Source organism: Saimiri boliviensis, chromosome 16 (assembly GCF_048565385.1).
Source record: "Saimiri boliviensis isolate mSaiBol1 chromosome 16, mSaiBol1.pri, whole genome shotgun sequence".
NCBI lineage: Eukaryota > Metazoa > Chordata > Mammalia > Primates > Cebidae > Saimiri > Saimiri boliviensis.
In genome coordinates, this window is record NC_133464.1 from 78,265,627 (window position 1) to 78,279,409 (window position 13,783).

Consider the following 13,783-nt stretch of genomic DNA (forward strand, 5'->3'; position numbering starts at 1 on the left):
TTGCTTACGCTCCGCTGTTTCCTGGTCCGCGCGAGCGTGGTTGGGAACCGCTGGGCCCTGGAGTGACCCGCGGAGGTGGGAGACGGAAGGGCTCCCGAAGCCGGCGTGGCTGCCATGGAGGCTTTCAGCCGGCGCAGCCTTAGCCGCTCGGCCGCCGCGGGCATCCGTAGTCCGCTCTCCCAAAGCCTCGGTGGAGCCAAAGCTGCCACAGAGTGCATGTTCACAAAGGGTCATCACACACGGAGCTGCCCCTCCCCGTCTCCCTAGAGCCCACCTTCGAGCCAGGGGCTTTTCTACCAGGATTCTGGGGTGTTTCTCCTCCCTTCCTCCCTCCCAGATCTTCTCACGGTAAGGGGAGCAGCGAAAGCACAGGGACTTTGCATTCCACGACCCGTTCTGACTAGTCAGCAGCCGATCTGTCCCTGCTGCACTAATTCCAGCTGCCCTGCCTTGTTTTAGCTTCAGAGAAAGGGGGAGTTCTCATTTGATAAGTTTAAGCCTCTGCTTTCGTAGGAAGGTCATGTGGCTTAGGGGACATCGTGACCGCTTGTGCTATTTCTGCGTGTGCATTCTAAATCTTGGGGGCAGCCTATTCCAGAAGTCCTTTTGCTCGATTGGTTCAGTGCCTTAGGATAACAATTTGTACTTTCTATTTCTTTACAGACTAACCACAATTGGCACTTTGTACTGTGGGGTCTTTAGTGGTCTAAAACCAAATGATTATGTTCTGGACTAATGCTGATAATTTGGATACGGTGGTATGGAGGAAACAAGTATCGTGCAGAAGAAATTCTTTAGTAAAAAGGATTTTAGTTTTTGGTTCTTCTGAATGCAAATGGCCAAGGAATCCAACAGAGTTTGTTGGGCTTTCTCCAGATAAAAATAGGCTCGTTAATTTGTTTGCCTTTTTCTGCTGTTTTACTAGATTATTAACGTATTTGTATATTTAAGATCTAGCTAGTTTTTTTTAATGTATTGTGATTAAAATTTGAGAGAGTAGTATTTCCTCCTAAAATAGCCAGAACTCAGAGGGTTTTCTTGCTCACCATTGCTATTTCCATTTTTAGAAAGGAATACGCTATTTGTAAAAAAAAAAAAAAAAAAAAAAAAAAAACTTGCTAAGTATTAACTTATAAATTGAACAAAACAATTGGTTCTGTTAAAATGTAGCTAAAATTGTAAGACTGCAAAACATTATCACCAAACTGGATTATATTTTTAAAACATTGTTGCAAAAACATTGTCTGCCAAGTTGAATTTTAGTCTTTTAGTGTAAATTTGATTTTTTTCAGAAAAAAAATTACTAGTAACGAAATGGAGGTGGGGCTTGAGATGTAAAGAGAAAGGAAGGGATTTTAATGTTTTATCTCCAGAGCTTAAGACCCTTGGAAAAGGTAGTACAAGACTTTTAAGATGAAGGAAGAACTTTGATATAGGAGATCAGCAGAGATTGACTAGAAAACCTCTTTCGTTTATATTATAGAGTAACGGTACCAAGTTGAAAATACTGTATACATTTCTGCTTATTTCTATGTATTTGAAATGCTTTTGTCTACGTACCCTGGTCCTAGAGAGAGTGCAGTACCTTCCAGTGGGATTAAAGCTCATTGCCTCCTTCCCCTTGTCAGCGATGTGGGACAGAAATTTTATTGACCTATCTCCAGTTAAAAACTCACATGATATAAAGGAAGAAAGCTTTTATTAAATTAATAACTAACAGCTGCAATAGTTCAGTGCTGTACAGTTAGAATTTTCTTTTTTTCCCCTCATTTGGCCGCTCGTGATGTCAGCTCTTGCACCCTCTGCTAAGTGAGGTTCCTTAACCACAATACAATTGTTTGGCCCAAACCTGGGATATAACAGCTACTTGATACGATTTCTTTTTCTAGTCTCATCAAAAAGATGAGAGTTGAAGTGATTGACTTTACTTTCTAGAAGCACCCTTATGAATACGATCTGTAATCCCACATCTCAATCTTAACATTCAGAAAGCACTGAAAACCTAAAACTTCTTCAGCTTAGCAGCAAAAGTCATTTGATAGCAAAATATGACCTGAACTATTCAGAAGCTGTATATAGTCTTTATCCTATGTGTTTTGCTGGAACTATATTAGTATGTTTGATTATGGGGTGCTGCCCTTGGCCCCAGGTATGTGGGGTGTTATATAATGGTTCGTATACCTTGTAACATTTAAAAACTGTATGAAATTCTTATTTCTAAAACACATCCAACCCTTGGGTTTTAGTTAAGGAATTGTAAACCTGTATTAATGTTTTTGGCAACATACTTGTGCATATTTTAAAAAATTAAAGTAACAAGGTATTTTAGTTCTTTCAGTAAATTCAGATATATTAGGATAGAAAAAATGCATTATCATATTGTGTGTCTATCATATCGTGCATCTGTCATATTGTATACATTGAAGGATAGAGGTATGCACAGCTTATTTGCAAGTGTAGCCGTATAGTGATCCAAACAAGAAGTTAGTAGTTTAAGGGCTTAAGGTTAGTTTATACTTTAGGCTCTAAAATTTAGATAAAACATGACAACTTATAATGTAGCCCAAACTTGGCTCTGTTTTCCCCACAGAAAATGAGAAGGTGGCATGGTAATAAAGTTGATCCCTTCTCTTCTGCTATGTGACCTTACATAAGTCACTGAGTTTTTAAGGTCTCAATTTACATATCTATAAAATGAGAAGTTTAGAATAGATGAATCTCTTTTTTTTTTTTTTTAATGGAGTCTAGCTCTGTTGCCAGGCTGGAGTGCAGTGGCGTGATCTTGGCTCACTGCAACCTCCACCTCCTGGGTTCAAGTGATTCTCCTGCCTTCAGCCTCCCTAGTAGCTGGGATTACAGGCACGCATCACCATGCCCAGCTAATTTTTGTATTTTTAGTAGCGACGAGGTTTCACCATGTTGGCCAGGATGGTCTGGATCTCCTGACCTCATGATCCGCCCACGGTGGCCTTTCAAAGTGTTGGGATTACAGGCATGAGCCACCCCGCCCAGCCCAGATGGATATCTTAAGGAGAGTTCCTTATAGGTCCAACATTCCGTGTGCAGATATTTACTGTTAGGAGCACCGCTTATTTTAAGTTTTTCCTGCTAATGATATGATCTCATTTTATCTCAAACTGCTGTCTTGCTGATCTAAACTTGTAATTTTGTTTGTAGGTAACACATTCATTTACGTGGTTCAAAATTCAAAAGGTATAAAAGGATACTCAGTGAAGTCTTCTTCCACATCTGTTCCTCAGCCATCTCATTCTCTGCCTAGGAAGCAACCAGCTACCAGTTTCTGGTATATTTTTCAGAAAAAATTTTATACATACATGAGCAAATAAATAACTATATATAATGTTCCTTCCCTTTTTCTGTATAAATGGTACATATCATGCATAGTGATGATGTACCTTTTTTGTTCACTTGCCTTAAAAGTTGTTCTTTATTATGTAAGATATTGCCTTATTCTTTTTATGGCTGTATAATATTCCATTTTAAAATGTACCATTATTTCATCAACCCTACCCTTTTGAACATTTAGGTGGTTTTTTTTTTTTTCAGATATTTATTAAAGAGTATTGTGCAATGAGTAACTTTCTACTTACATCAGTCTCCACATATGTGAATATATTTGTGCTGTAGCCAGTGGCACAGCTGGGTCCTGTACTTTGACTTACGGCATAGAGATATGCCAGTATGGTATGAGATAAATCACATCACCTGAATGGCTGTTTCTGCATTTGACCCCTGATAGCATCTATACATATATACCCATAGTATGCGTATGCATATATAGATGAAACAAGTAAATTATGTGTAGGGACTGTTTCCTAAACAAACAAATAAATGTTTAAACACTAAAATCATGCCACTGAGCAAGATTTACAACAAGTGGCATATGAGAACTGCAACTGATTGATATAACAATAGTTTGTTCTTTGTACCTCATGCTCATTCCAAGGCATGTACTCAATTAGTACTGTTAAGCTGATATTTTCCTTTAAATTTTTTTGCCAAGCATATGTGGTTGAATTTGTGTAACATGCAACTTCTAGATATTCTCACTTTACCAGTAAGAAAATAAGGTCTAAGGCTAGGCACAGTGGCTTAAGCCTGTAATCCCAGCACTTTGGGAGGCTGAGACAGGCAGATCACTTGAGGTCAGGAGTTTGAGGGCATGGTGGCACATGCCTGCAATCCTAGCTACTCAGGAGGCTGAGGCATGAAAATGGCTTGAACTTCGGAGGTGAGACTGCAGTGACCCAAGATCATGCCTTTGAACTATAGCCTGGGCCACAGAGATGAGACTCTGTCAAAAAAAAATAAAAATAAAAAAAATAAAAAAAGGCCTAAAAGAAGTAAACAATTTACTCAAATTTGTGTTAACAAGGTGACTGACCTGGTACTAAAACCTACATCCTCTCTTTTCTAATCCAGGGCTTTTTCCAATATGTTCTCATAACTACATGAGATTTAGCAGTAGATTTGAGAATGCCTGGTAATTAGGAACTGCTTTAGGTACATTCACTCTACCTAGACTCTAGAGCAGCCTAAAGTTAAGAAAGCAGCAGAGCGTTTTTCCAGTGACAAAATAACGTCCTGTGAGTATTTGTTGAAGTAATCATACAACATACTGATTAGCAATCAGGAATCCTCCAAATCAAAAAATTAAATGCATATAATGAAACACTCTTTCCTAATTGGGATATCGTTGTCACTTCAAGATGAATTGATCAGTCATAAGTACTGGAAGGAATTTAGGATTATTTGTAAATAGGTAGTCTTAAATTCCCCAGATTCATGCCATCATTTAATTTAGCCAGGAAATTTAAAATAATTATCACCAGAAAAGGAGAAGTGGTGGTAGAAACAATAGGAAAAGAAAATACAGTGGCTCATGCCTGTAATCCCAGCACTTTGGGAGGCCGAGGTGGGTAGAGCATGAGGTCAGGAGTTCAAGACCATCCTAGCCAACATAATAAAACCCCATCTCTACTAAAAAAAAAAAAAAAATATATATATATACACACACACACACACACACACACACACACACACACACACACACAAATTAGCCAGGCATGGTGGCACATGCCTGTAGTCCTAGCTACTAGGGAGGCTGAGGCAGGAGAACCCAGGGGGTGGAGGTTGCAGTGAGCCAAGATTGCGCCACTGCACTCCAGCTTGGGCAACAGAGTGAGACTTTGTCTCACAAAAAAAGAAACAATTGAAAATAGAAAGTTGGAGGATATGCTTTAGTACACTGTATTCACATGGAAGGTTGGAGGATATGCTGTAATAACTGTATTCGCTTGAAGCTGGCGTTGCAGCATATGAGCCTCCCCTTCAGGACTTCAGCTGCCTGCCGACAATGCTAGTCCCCTTCTCTTGAAGAAACTGACTCTTCTCCTCCTTGGAGTCTTAGCGCCAAGTGTCTTGTGTCAAGCTTGTCCACCCTATTTGAGGAGCCCTCTCTCCTCTACCCCGACTCTAATTCTTCCTTACCACCTGTTTTTTTTCTCATTCTGTATGTGTGTGTGTATATATGCATGTGTGCATTCGTATGTGTATTTGTGTATTTTTATGTATAAACATACATGTATATGTGTATGTGTAAACACACATGTTTTTGGCTCCATACTAGGTTGTGAGATCTTTGAAAGCAAGGACTACATCTGTTTGGTTTACAATTGTATATATAGTGCCTAGTACATAGTGTATATTTGTTGATGAATTATCTTGGTGGCTCCCAATTTTCGATTTACATGACTGAACAAACCTACTTTTAGAACAGAATGTATTAAACAGCCTAGTTCCTTCATATTTGTTAGTTCAAATGTATGCATAAGTGACATGTTTATCTTATTGAGAAAGCTATTAACTTATTCATCAATGGCTTTTTTTTTTACATTTACTGGTATTTTTATAAAGGTTGTTTTAAAGTGTACAGATGAACAGCCAGACGAAGAGATGCACAGGGCCAAAAAGCTTGTATTGAATGTGCAAGGCACTGCCATAAATGCAGGGGGAATACAGCGGTGAATAATGCGTAGTCCTTATCCCTAAAGAGAAGTAGAAACATTTGTAAACAAATAGCTTTCATACACAGCAGAATGAAATAAGTGCTAAACAGAGTTGTACAAGCAATGTTTTGTAGAAGCTATGGAGGAAAAAATGATTAATTTTAATTATAGGAAGGCCCTCACAAAGGTGAATTTTTACTTTGGTCTTGAAAGAAAAATAGAACACAAGTCCCTGTAGATGGAGAATAGAGATGAATAAACGTTTAGTTTCACTTTTTAAAAAGTCCTTAAAATAGCAGTATTGACCACAAAGGACTCTTAAATAATGCATTGTCATAAAGCAATCTTTTTAAAAATATTAGTTAAAAATAAAATGACTCCAGCCATAAACATTATGCTTCTGCAATTGAAGAGAACTATAAAATGACTTTGACAGTTTTGACTTGGTTGACAGCTAAGTTGAGGTTCAATTTAATGATTGAAGTGTAACTGAGTGCTAATTGGAGCTAGTAATTGTTTAGTAAATGTATCAATTAAGAGAAAAACGATTGAATAATGAAAACAGACTCATTTTTTAAAAAGAGGTTTTTTTAAGCCATTGTTGTTCTTAATATACGCTTCTGTGACCACATAACAAGTTAAAATGTGGATTGTTTTTGGTGGTCTAATCTGATTTTTCAACTTTATTTTTGCTTTCCTGCCTCTGTTTTGGTAAGCAACATAGACCTTTTCTTTCCACTCTTTTTTTTTTTTTTAAGTATAGGCATTAGATTTACAGGTCTGATTTAAACTTGGCCATGTATTTATTAATCCCGGTTTTGTTACTTCATACAAAATATTTAACCTCCTTGAGGCTCAGTTGCACTGATAAAATGAAAATATCTACTGATCCCACTTCTGTCATTTAACTAACTTTGTAGCTTCAGCAAATTATTTAACCCTCTGGGCTTTAGTTTTTCCATATAGGAAATGAAATTCTCTTGAATAAGGTAAGATGTAGAACAATATCTGGCAGTTAATATGCCCTCACAGCAGATGTTGGTCTTCCCTCGTCCTTCTGCTGCATCTAGACCCTGCATGTCCCTTACAGATTGCTTTAAATTCTGTTTTTTCTTTCCTTTACCAACTCCTAGCACTCTGCCCTTTTCTAGAGTTGTTGCACTTAACCATATATACCATGGATTCTTAAATGGGTATTATTACAATCGACCCTTGAACAACACAGGGGTTAGAGACCACCCCCTTCTTCCCCATGCTGTTGAAAATCTGCATACAACTTTTGACTGCCCAAAAAACTTAGCTGCTAATAGCCCACTGATGACTGGAAGCTTACTGATAGCATATGTTGTTGATTAACACATACTTTATATGTCATGTGTTACATACTGTATTCTTACAATAAAGTAAGAGAAAGAATGTTAAGAAAATCATAAGGAAAAGTAAATATATTTACTAATCATTAAGTGCAAGCGGATCATCATAAAGACCTTCATCCTTGTCACCTTCACATTGAGTAGAGTGAAGAAGAGGAGCCGAGTAGATAAAGAAAATGTTTACGTACGCCGTGGAATGCTATTCAGCCGTACAAACGAATGGAATCATGTCTTTTGCAGTAACTTGGATGGAGCTGGAGGCCATTATTCTAAGTGAAGTAACTTAGGAATGGGAAACCAAAAATGGTATGTTCTCACTTAAAAGTGGGAGCTAACCTATGAAAACACGGAGGCACAAGAATCATACAATGGACTTCGGGGTTCGGGCTGGTGGGGAAGGTTGAAAGGGGGCTGAGGTTTAAAAGACTACATGTGGGGTACAGTGTACACTGCTCAGGTGACAGTTGCAGTAAAATCTCAGAAATCACCACTAAAGAACTTATCCATGTAGCCAAAAACCACCTGCACCCCCGAAACTATTGAAATAAAGAGGACGGGTTGTTCTGGGAAGCGGGGGAGGAAAGGCAGGCACACCTAGTGTAACTTTTATTGAAAAAAAAAAAAGTCCATTTATAAGTGGACCCATGCAGTTTACACCTGTGTTGTTCAATGGTCAGCTATATATTGGGAACTTGTTAAAACTGCAGTTGCTTGGATCCCATGCGTGATTGCATGAATTTGGTGTGGGGCCTGGGCATCTACATGTTTTTCTCCCTCAGATTTTCTTACGCTTACCAATGGTCATGGTTTTTCACCTATTTGTTTATCATGTGTTTTTTATAGTTTATATTTAAAACCATTCAGGTGTTTTAAACTATAAACTCCATGAGGGTACACAGTTAAACTTAGGTTAGAGGTTGGTAAGTAATGCCCGACCTTTTTTATCTGCCTTTGTTTGGATCCAGTTAAATCAAGATAGATGAAGATTGAAATATAAGTTTAATTACTGCAAAAGTTGTTTGGAAAAGGTAGCTGAGATTTGCAGCAACAAGCTTCCAGAATTCTGGTAAGTACTGCTTTCCAGAATTAGGCAGATTTAAAATTCGAGTTTTTCTATTATAAGAATAGAGCTTGTCCCACTACATTTACTGTGTGACAGAGCAGGCCAAAACAAATGACCCTCTTCAGTCAGCTAAATCCCAGGTGGAAAGGAGAGAGGAAGTTAGCTGAGCCTCAGAATTTTTTCTCCCAAACTTGCTCTCAGATGAGTTAGCCCCTACTATCCTAGAAAGGAGTTAAGAGAGTAGAGGTGAATATTACAGTAAGGAATTTTTGTGTGGAGAATGAAAGCGTTTTCATCATGCCTTCAGCGGTACTCAGTGGTATTAGTGGATTTTTTAAATACCTTGCATCGGGATGCTCTGATTTTTAGTACCCATATAAGTTATGAAGTTACAACTTAAAATCAGTACATATTATTATATTAGTTATATTTTGTTATGTAACAAATCATTCCCCAAACAGCTTAAACAACAGACATTTGTCATTTCATACATGGTCAGGAATCTGGGAGTGGTTTAGCTGAGTGGCTCCAGTTCAGAGCCCCTTACGTGTTTGCAGTCATCTAAAGGCTGCTTGCGTGTCTTCACAACGTGGCACCTGGCTTTTCCCCAAGAACACGTGGTCTGAGAGAGAGGGGCAGAAACCACAATGTCTTTTATAACCTAACCTCAGAAGTGACCTGTTACTGTGCTGTATTCTGTGGGTTACACAGACCTACCTACACAAGAGTATGAATACGAAGAGATAGGATTCATTGGAGGCCATCTTGGAGGCTGGCTACCCCAATTTTATAACATGTTAGTTTCACTTTATACCTCACAGAACAAGTAATTCAATAATGTCTAATATCCCAAAAAATTGCTTAATGGTAATTTTGTGAAATTATTGTATTTTATATATATATTATAAAATTTCCTAGCTAGAAATTAGGCTGTGAGAATATGTCCAGAGGATGATTCTCTGCTACCAGCCCCTTCCTGTCTCGTTCTGTTTCTGAATCAATGATTGGCATAGTATGATCAAGGACTACTCTGCACATTCTTCCAGGTAGTCTGAAAGTTCAGGTGATCTATAGACAGACTTACCATAAGGTGATTGTATTAGTCTGTTTTCACACTACCATAAAGAACTACCTGAGACTGGGTAATTTACAAAGAAAAATGGTTTAATTGACTCACAGTTCTGCATGGTTGGGGAGGCCTCTGGAAGTAACAACCATGACAGAAGGTGAAGGGGAAGCAAGGCATATCTTACATGGTAGCAGGAGAGAGAGAGCAAGAAGGAGGAAGTGCCACACTTTTAAACCATCATATCTTGTGAGAAGTCTGTCACAAGGACAGCAAGGGGGAAGGCTGCCCCCATGATCCAGTCCCTTCCCACCAGGCTTCTCCTTTGACACGTGGGGATTACAATTCAAGACGAGATTTGGGTGGGGATACAAATCCAAACCGTATCAGTGATGATAGCTACAATTTTGATTTTAGTATGAGTTAAAAATTTACTTCTGGTCTCCTGGAAGGTGCTTCATGAAGTCTGATTTCCATCTACTGATTTATTCAAGTGAGAGTTTCTTTTTGCAGTGGTAATAATTAGAATAAGGTAGACTCAATGGCTAGTGAAGGTCATTGAAATAGTCCATAGGCCCAAAAGAGCTGAAAAGCATCATGGTAAGCAAGTAGCAGTGCTTTGATTAAAATTCCGATGCCAAAGCTTAAAAGAAGTTCAATAAGTGAAATAAAATGATTACGAATATAATTTGTTAAAATATGCTAAATCTTAGGTTTTGTAAAATAGCAAAAAATATTGCAGTGTAAGTGAGGAAACTTGAAATGTTCATTGCACAATTCATTTGTCCTCTATAGCTATTCAACACAATAGAAAAGATAATAACTCGAATATTGTGACAGAAGATGTTTTAACATAGCCTGACAATGCCTAAACGGTCTTTGAAAGTCTAACCGTAAGCATTGTTCGATCAGTTTGCATTTTATGTGGCTTTAAGTGCTTATAGATGAATGACCAGTTGTGGATGCCCAAATATTTGTATAATCAATTTTCTCATCCAGGTGTAAGCTGTTTATTAAATAGACATAAGTGTGTAGAGCATAGTATTACCAGACCCAGTGAACTCATCTGGATGTCATAATTTCCAGTCGTGTAGGCATATTTATCATCAACTTTCACCCTCAAGTGTTAGGAGGCACTATTTTGCCAATCAGGGAAGAAATTTTAGGAAATTCATTTTACTTTCCAAATGTAATTTGTCATGAACAATAAAATGTTTCGTTTGGTTGTTGATCAGCTTTAAGACATGCTCTACTATTCTTATGGTAAATGAGAGTTGGTAGCAATTTTTTTTCTGAATATAGAGTATATAGACCCTGAAAGTTGCTCAGTTGAGTCTTCAGAGCTAATAAGTGATAAAATGAAACAAAAATCTTGGAATGGTTGATGTTCTAAAACTGAAAGGGCAGAAAGATATACAGTGAGGAATTTAGGACTGTTGTGCTAAGAGTAATGAATGTATTCACTACCCTAAAAAACTGTCCTTCTAGAATAGAAAAGCAAGTTAAATGATAGGACATAATCAGTCTTATTTATTCTACAAGACAGGTCTTCTCAAAAGTTGTTATTAATAGAGACCAAAGACACATGGCAACCAGATGCTGTGCTGGACTTTGATTTGATCCCAGTTTGCAAATCACATATTGGGGAAGTTGTAATATACCCAGCTATATAATATATTTGGGAATATATTTTTAATTTTCCTGGGTGTGTTCATGGTTATTATGGTTAGGAGAATGGACTTATTTTAGGAGGTTTATCTGAAGTATATTTGGAGGGGAAGTTATCTTCAAATAATTTAGACAAATACACAGTGCATACAGGGAAAACAAGTATGATACGGCATTAAGTGCTGAATCCATGGTAACAGTAAGGGTGGTTGTCAATTCTTTCCGCTTTTTTGTGTTTGCATATGTAAAATAAGTTGGGAGAAAATCCCTCACTGGAACCCTGTTTCTTCACTCAGCTTTGGAAGAAAAGGTCTCAAGAGAATGTATCATTGTTTATGGCTACCACCTCTACCCTTCCTCTGCTGTTTTCTCTCTTGAATTCAGACCTGTGAGACTTTTATTCCTGTCTTCCCACCAAAGCTCTCACATCCACGTCGGCGTTGGCCTCCATGTTGCCAGACCTGGTGGTCCTTGCTTAGTCCTCACTTTGCTTGACCTCTAAGCAGCGTTTGATGCAGTCAGTCAAATGAGTATGAGGATTCTCTCAGACTCTCAGTTCTCTTTCTACTTCTTGACTTCTCCTTAATATCTTTTGGGGATTCCTCCTCTTTTTCAAACACTGGAGTGCCTCCGGGCTCAGATCTCATCTCAATTTGTGTTTAGTTCCTAAATCACTTTATCCTGTTCTATAGTTTTAAATACTATTTAGATGTGGAGACTCCCAAGTTCATATTGCCACCCTAGCTTCTCCCCTGAAATTCAGACTCGTTTATCCACCTGCCTACCTGATAAATTCACTTGATGCCACATAGGCATTTCCAGTTTAATATATCCAGAACTGAGCACATTGGTCCAATCGTCTCTTCTGCATACTCCCAAACAAAGCAAGCACATGGTATTTACCTGCTATTCCACATTCTTCCTCATCTCCATATGAGGAAATTTATTCTTCTAATTGCTCAGGCAGTAAGCCCGAGTGTCTGATTCCTATTTTCCCCTCATACCTTACATTTAATCTGTCAGCAAATATGGTCAGCATACTCTTAAAAACATTCAGAAGCTAAGCACTTATACAGTTCTTACCACTGCCATCTTAATCCAAGCTACATTCTGGGACAGATGATAGCAGTTTCTCAGCCTTGGTGTTACCAACATTTGGGGCCAGTAATGTTGGGGAGAAGGGCTGTCTTGTGTATTATAGGACGTTTAGCAGCATCCCTAGCTTCTACCTGCTGGATGCAAGTAGCAGAATGTTCCCTGGGGACATTGGGTTATGGGCCACTGGATTGTAGCAATATTTTCCTATTATCTCAGCTTCCTCTCTTGCCTCTATAGAGCTTATTCTCCATATAGCAACCATGTATCAGGTCAAAATGTGAATCAGATCATGTCATATCTTTCCTCAAAACCCTCCTGTGGCTTCCTATCTCATTAGGCTCAAATCAAATCTATCCCTTACCAACCGATTTACATGCGTCATCCAGCCACCCCCTCAACTTGGAGAGCAGCTTTTTTTCTTTGCAGATTGAAAAGGGCATCCTTTCCACTAGATGGATGCAGCCCCTCCCCCTGCTTTATTTTTCATCACAGCATTATCACTGCTTTACATGTTATATTTTTTGAATGCATAGTAAGATGAGAAGTGTAATTGTCAACATGTATATAGTCAGCCCTTGGTATCTGTGGGTTCCACATCTGTGGATTCAACTAACTGTGGATCCAAAACACTAGAAGAGAAGAAAACATCTGTACCGAACATGTGTGGACTTCTATTCTTGTCATTATTCCCTAAACAATACAGTATAACAACTATTTATGTAGTATTTTCATTGTATTAGATGTTATAAACTGGAGATGACTTAAAAGTATACAGGAAGATGTGTAGGTATATGCAAATACTATACCATTTTATATAAAGGACTTTGTGGCTTAAAAAACATGATTCATTATTTGTCATGATTCTGTAGGTGACTGTAAAGTGCTTCAGCTGGTCCCACCTGGGCTGCTCATGCAGATTTTGGTACTCTTAGGGGATCCTAGAACCAATTCCTCACAGATCATGACGAGTGACTATTTTTAGTAAAAAGATAAGTTGCTAAAAGTGCACCCAACCCAGTGTGAGAATGTCAAGAAAAACTTAGCACCTAACGTAACCTCACAGATTCTACAAAGGTCTCCCAGAAGAAACGATGCCTAAATAAGACTTAGTGTGGTCATGTAGGAGAGAAACGGTATTAATAGTAAAGAGACGGAGGAGTGGAGCCAATGACTGGTTCAGTTTTGAACAGTTTCCCTGATACTTCCAAGAGAAGATTCTGCTGTCAGGTAGTTAGAGAAACAAGTCTTAATTTTAGGAGAGACAGCCAGACTGTAAACACAGATTTGGAAATAAACAGTAGATAAACAAAAATGAGGTACTATTTACATGTCAAAATTAGAAGAAAAGCCTTGAGATTTAGTCTGATAAGCTAAAGAAACTCCCTAAACAATTTGCCGGAGAGAAAAATAAAGATGAAAATTAAAAATAAAATAGAAGGCTGCACCGTGGCTCACACCTTAATCCTAGCACTTGGAGACGCTAGGG

General features: G+C 38.3%; 1 protein-coding gene across 1 annotated transcript in view; it reads left to right on the plus strand.

The window, feature by feature from the left end:
* The first annotated feature begins 121 nt into the window (after positions 1 to 121).
* Positions 122 to 13,783, plus strand: part of HMGB1 (high mobility group box 1) — a 151,574-nt gene continuing 137,912 nt past the window's right edge. The window contains exon 1 of the mRNA XM_074387890.1: positions 122 to 348. The gene's annotated coding sequence lies outside the window, so the exon portion shown is untranslated. The remainder of the gene's footprint in view (positions 349 to 13,783) is intronic.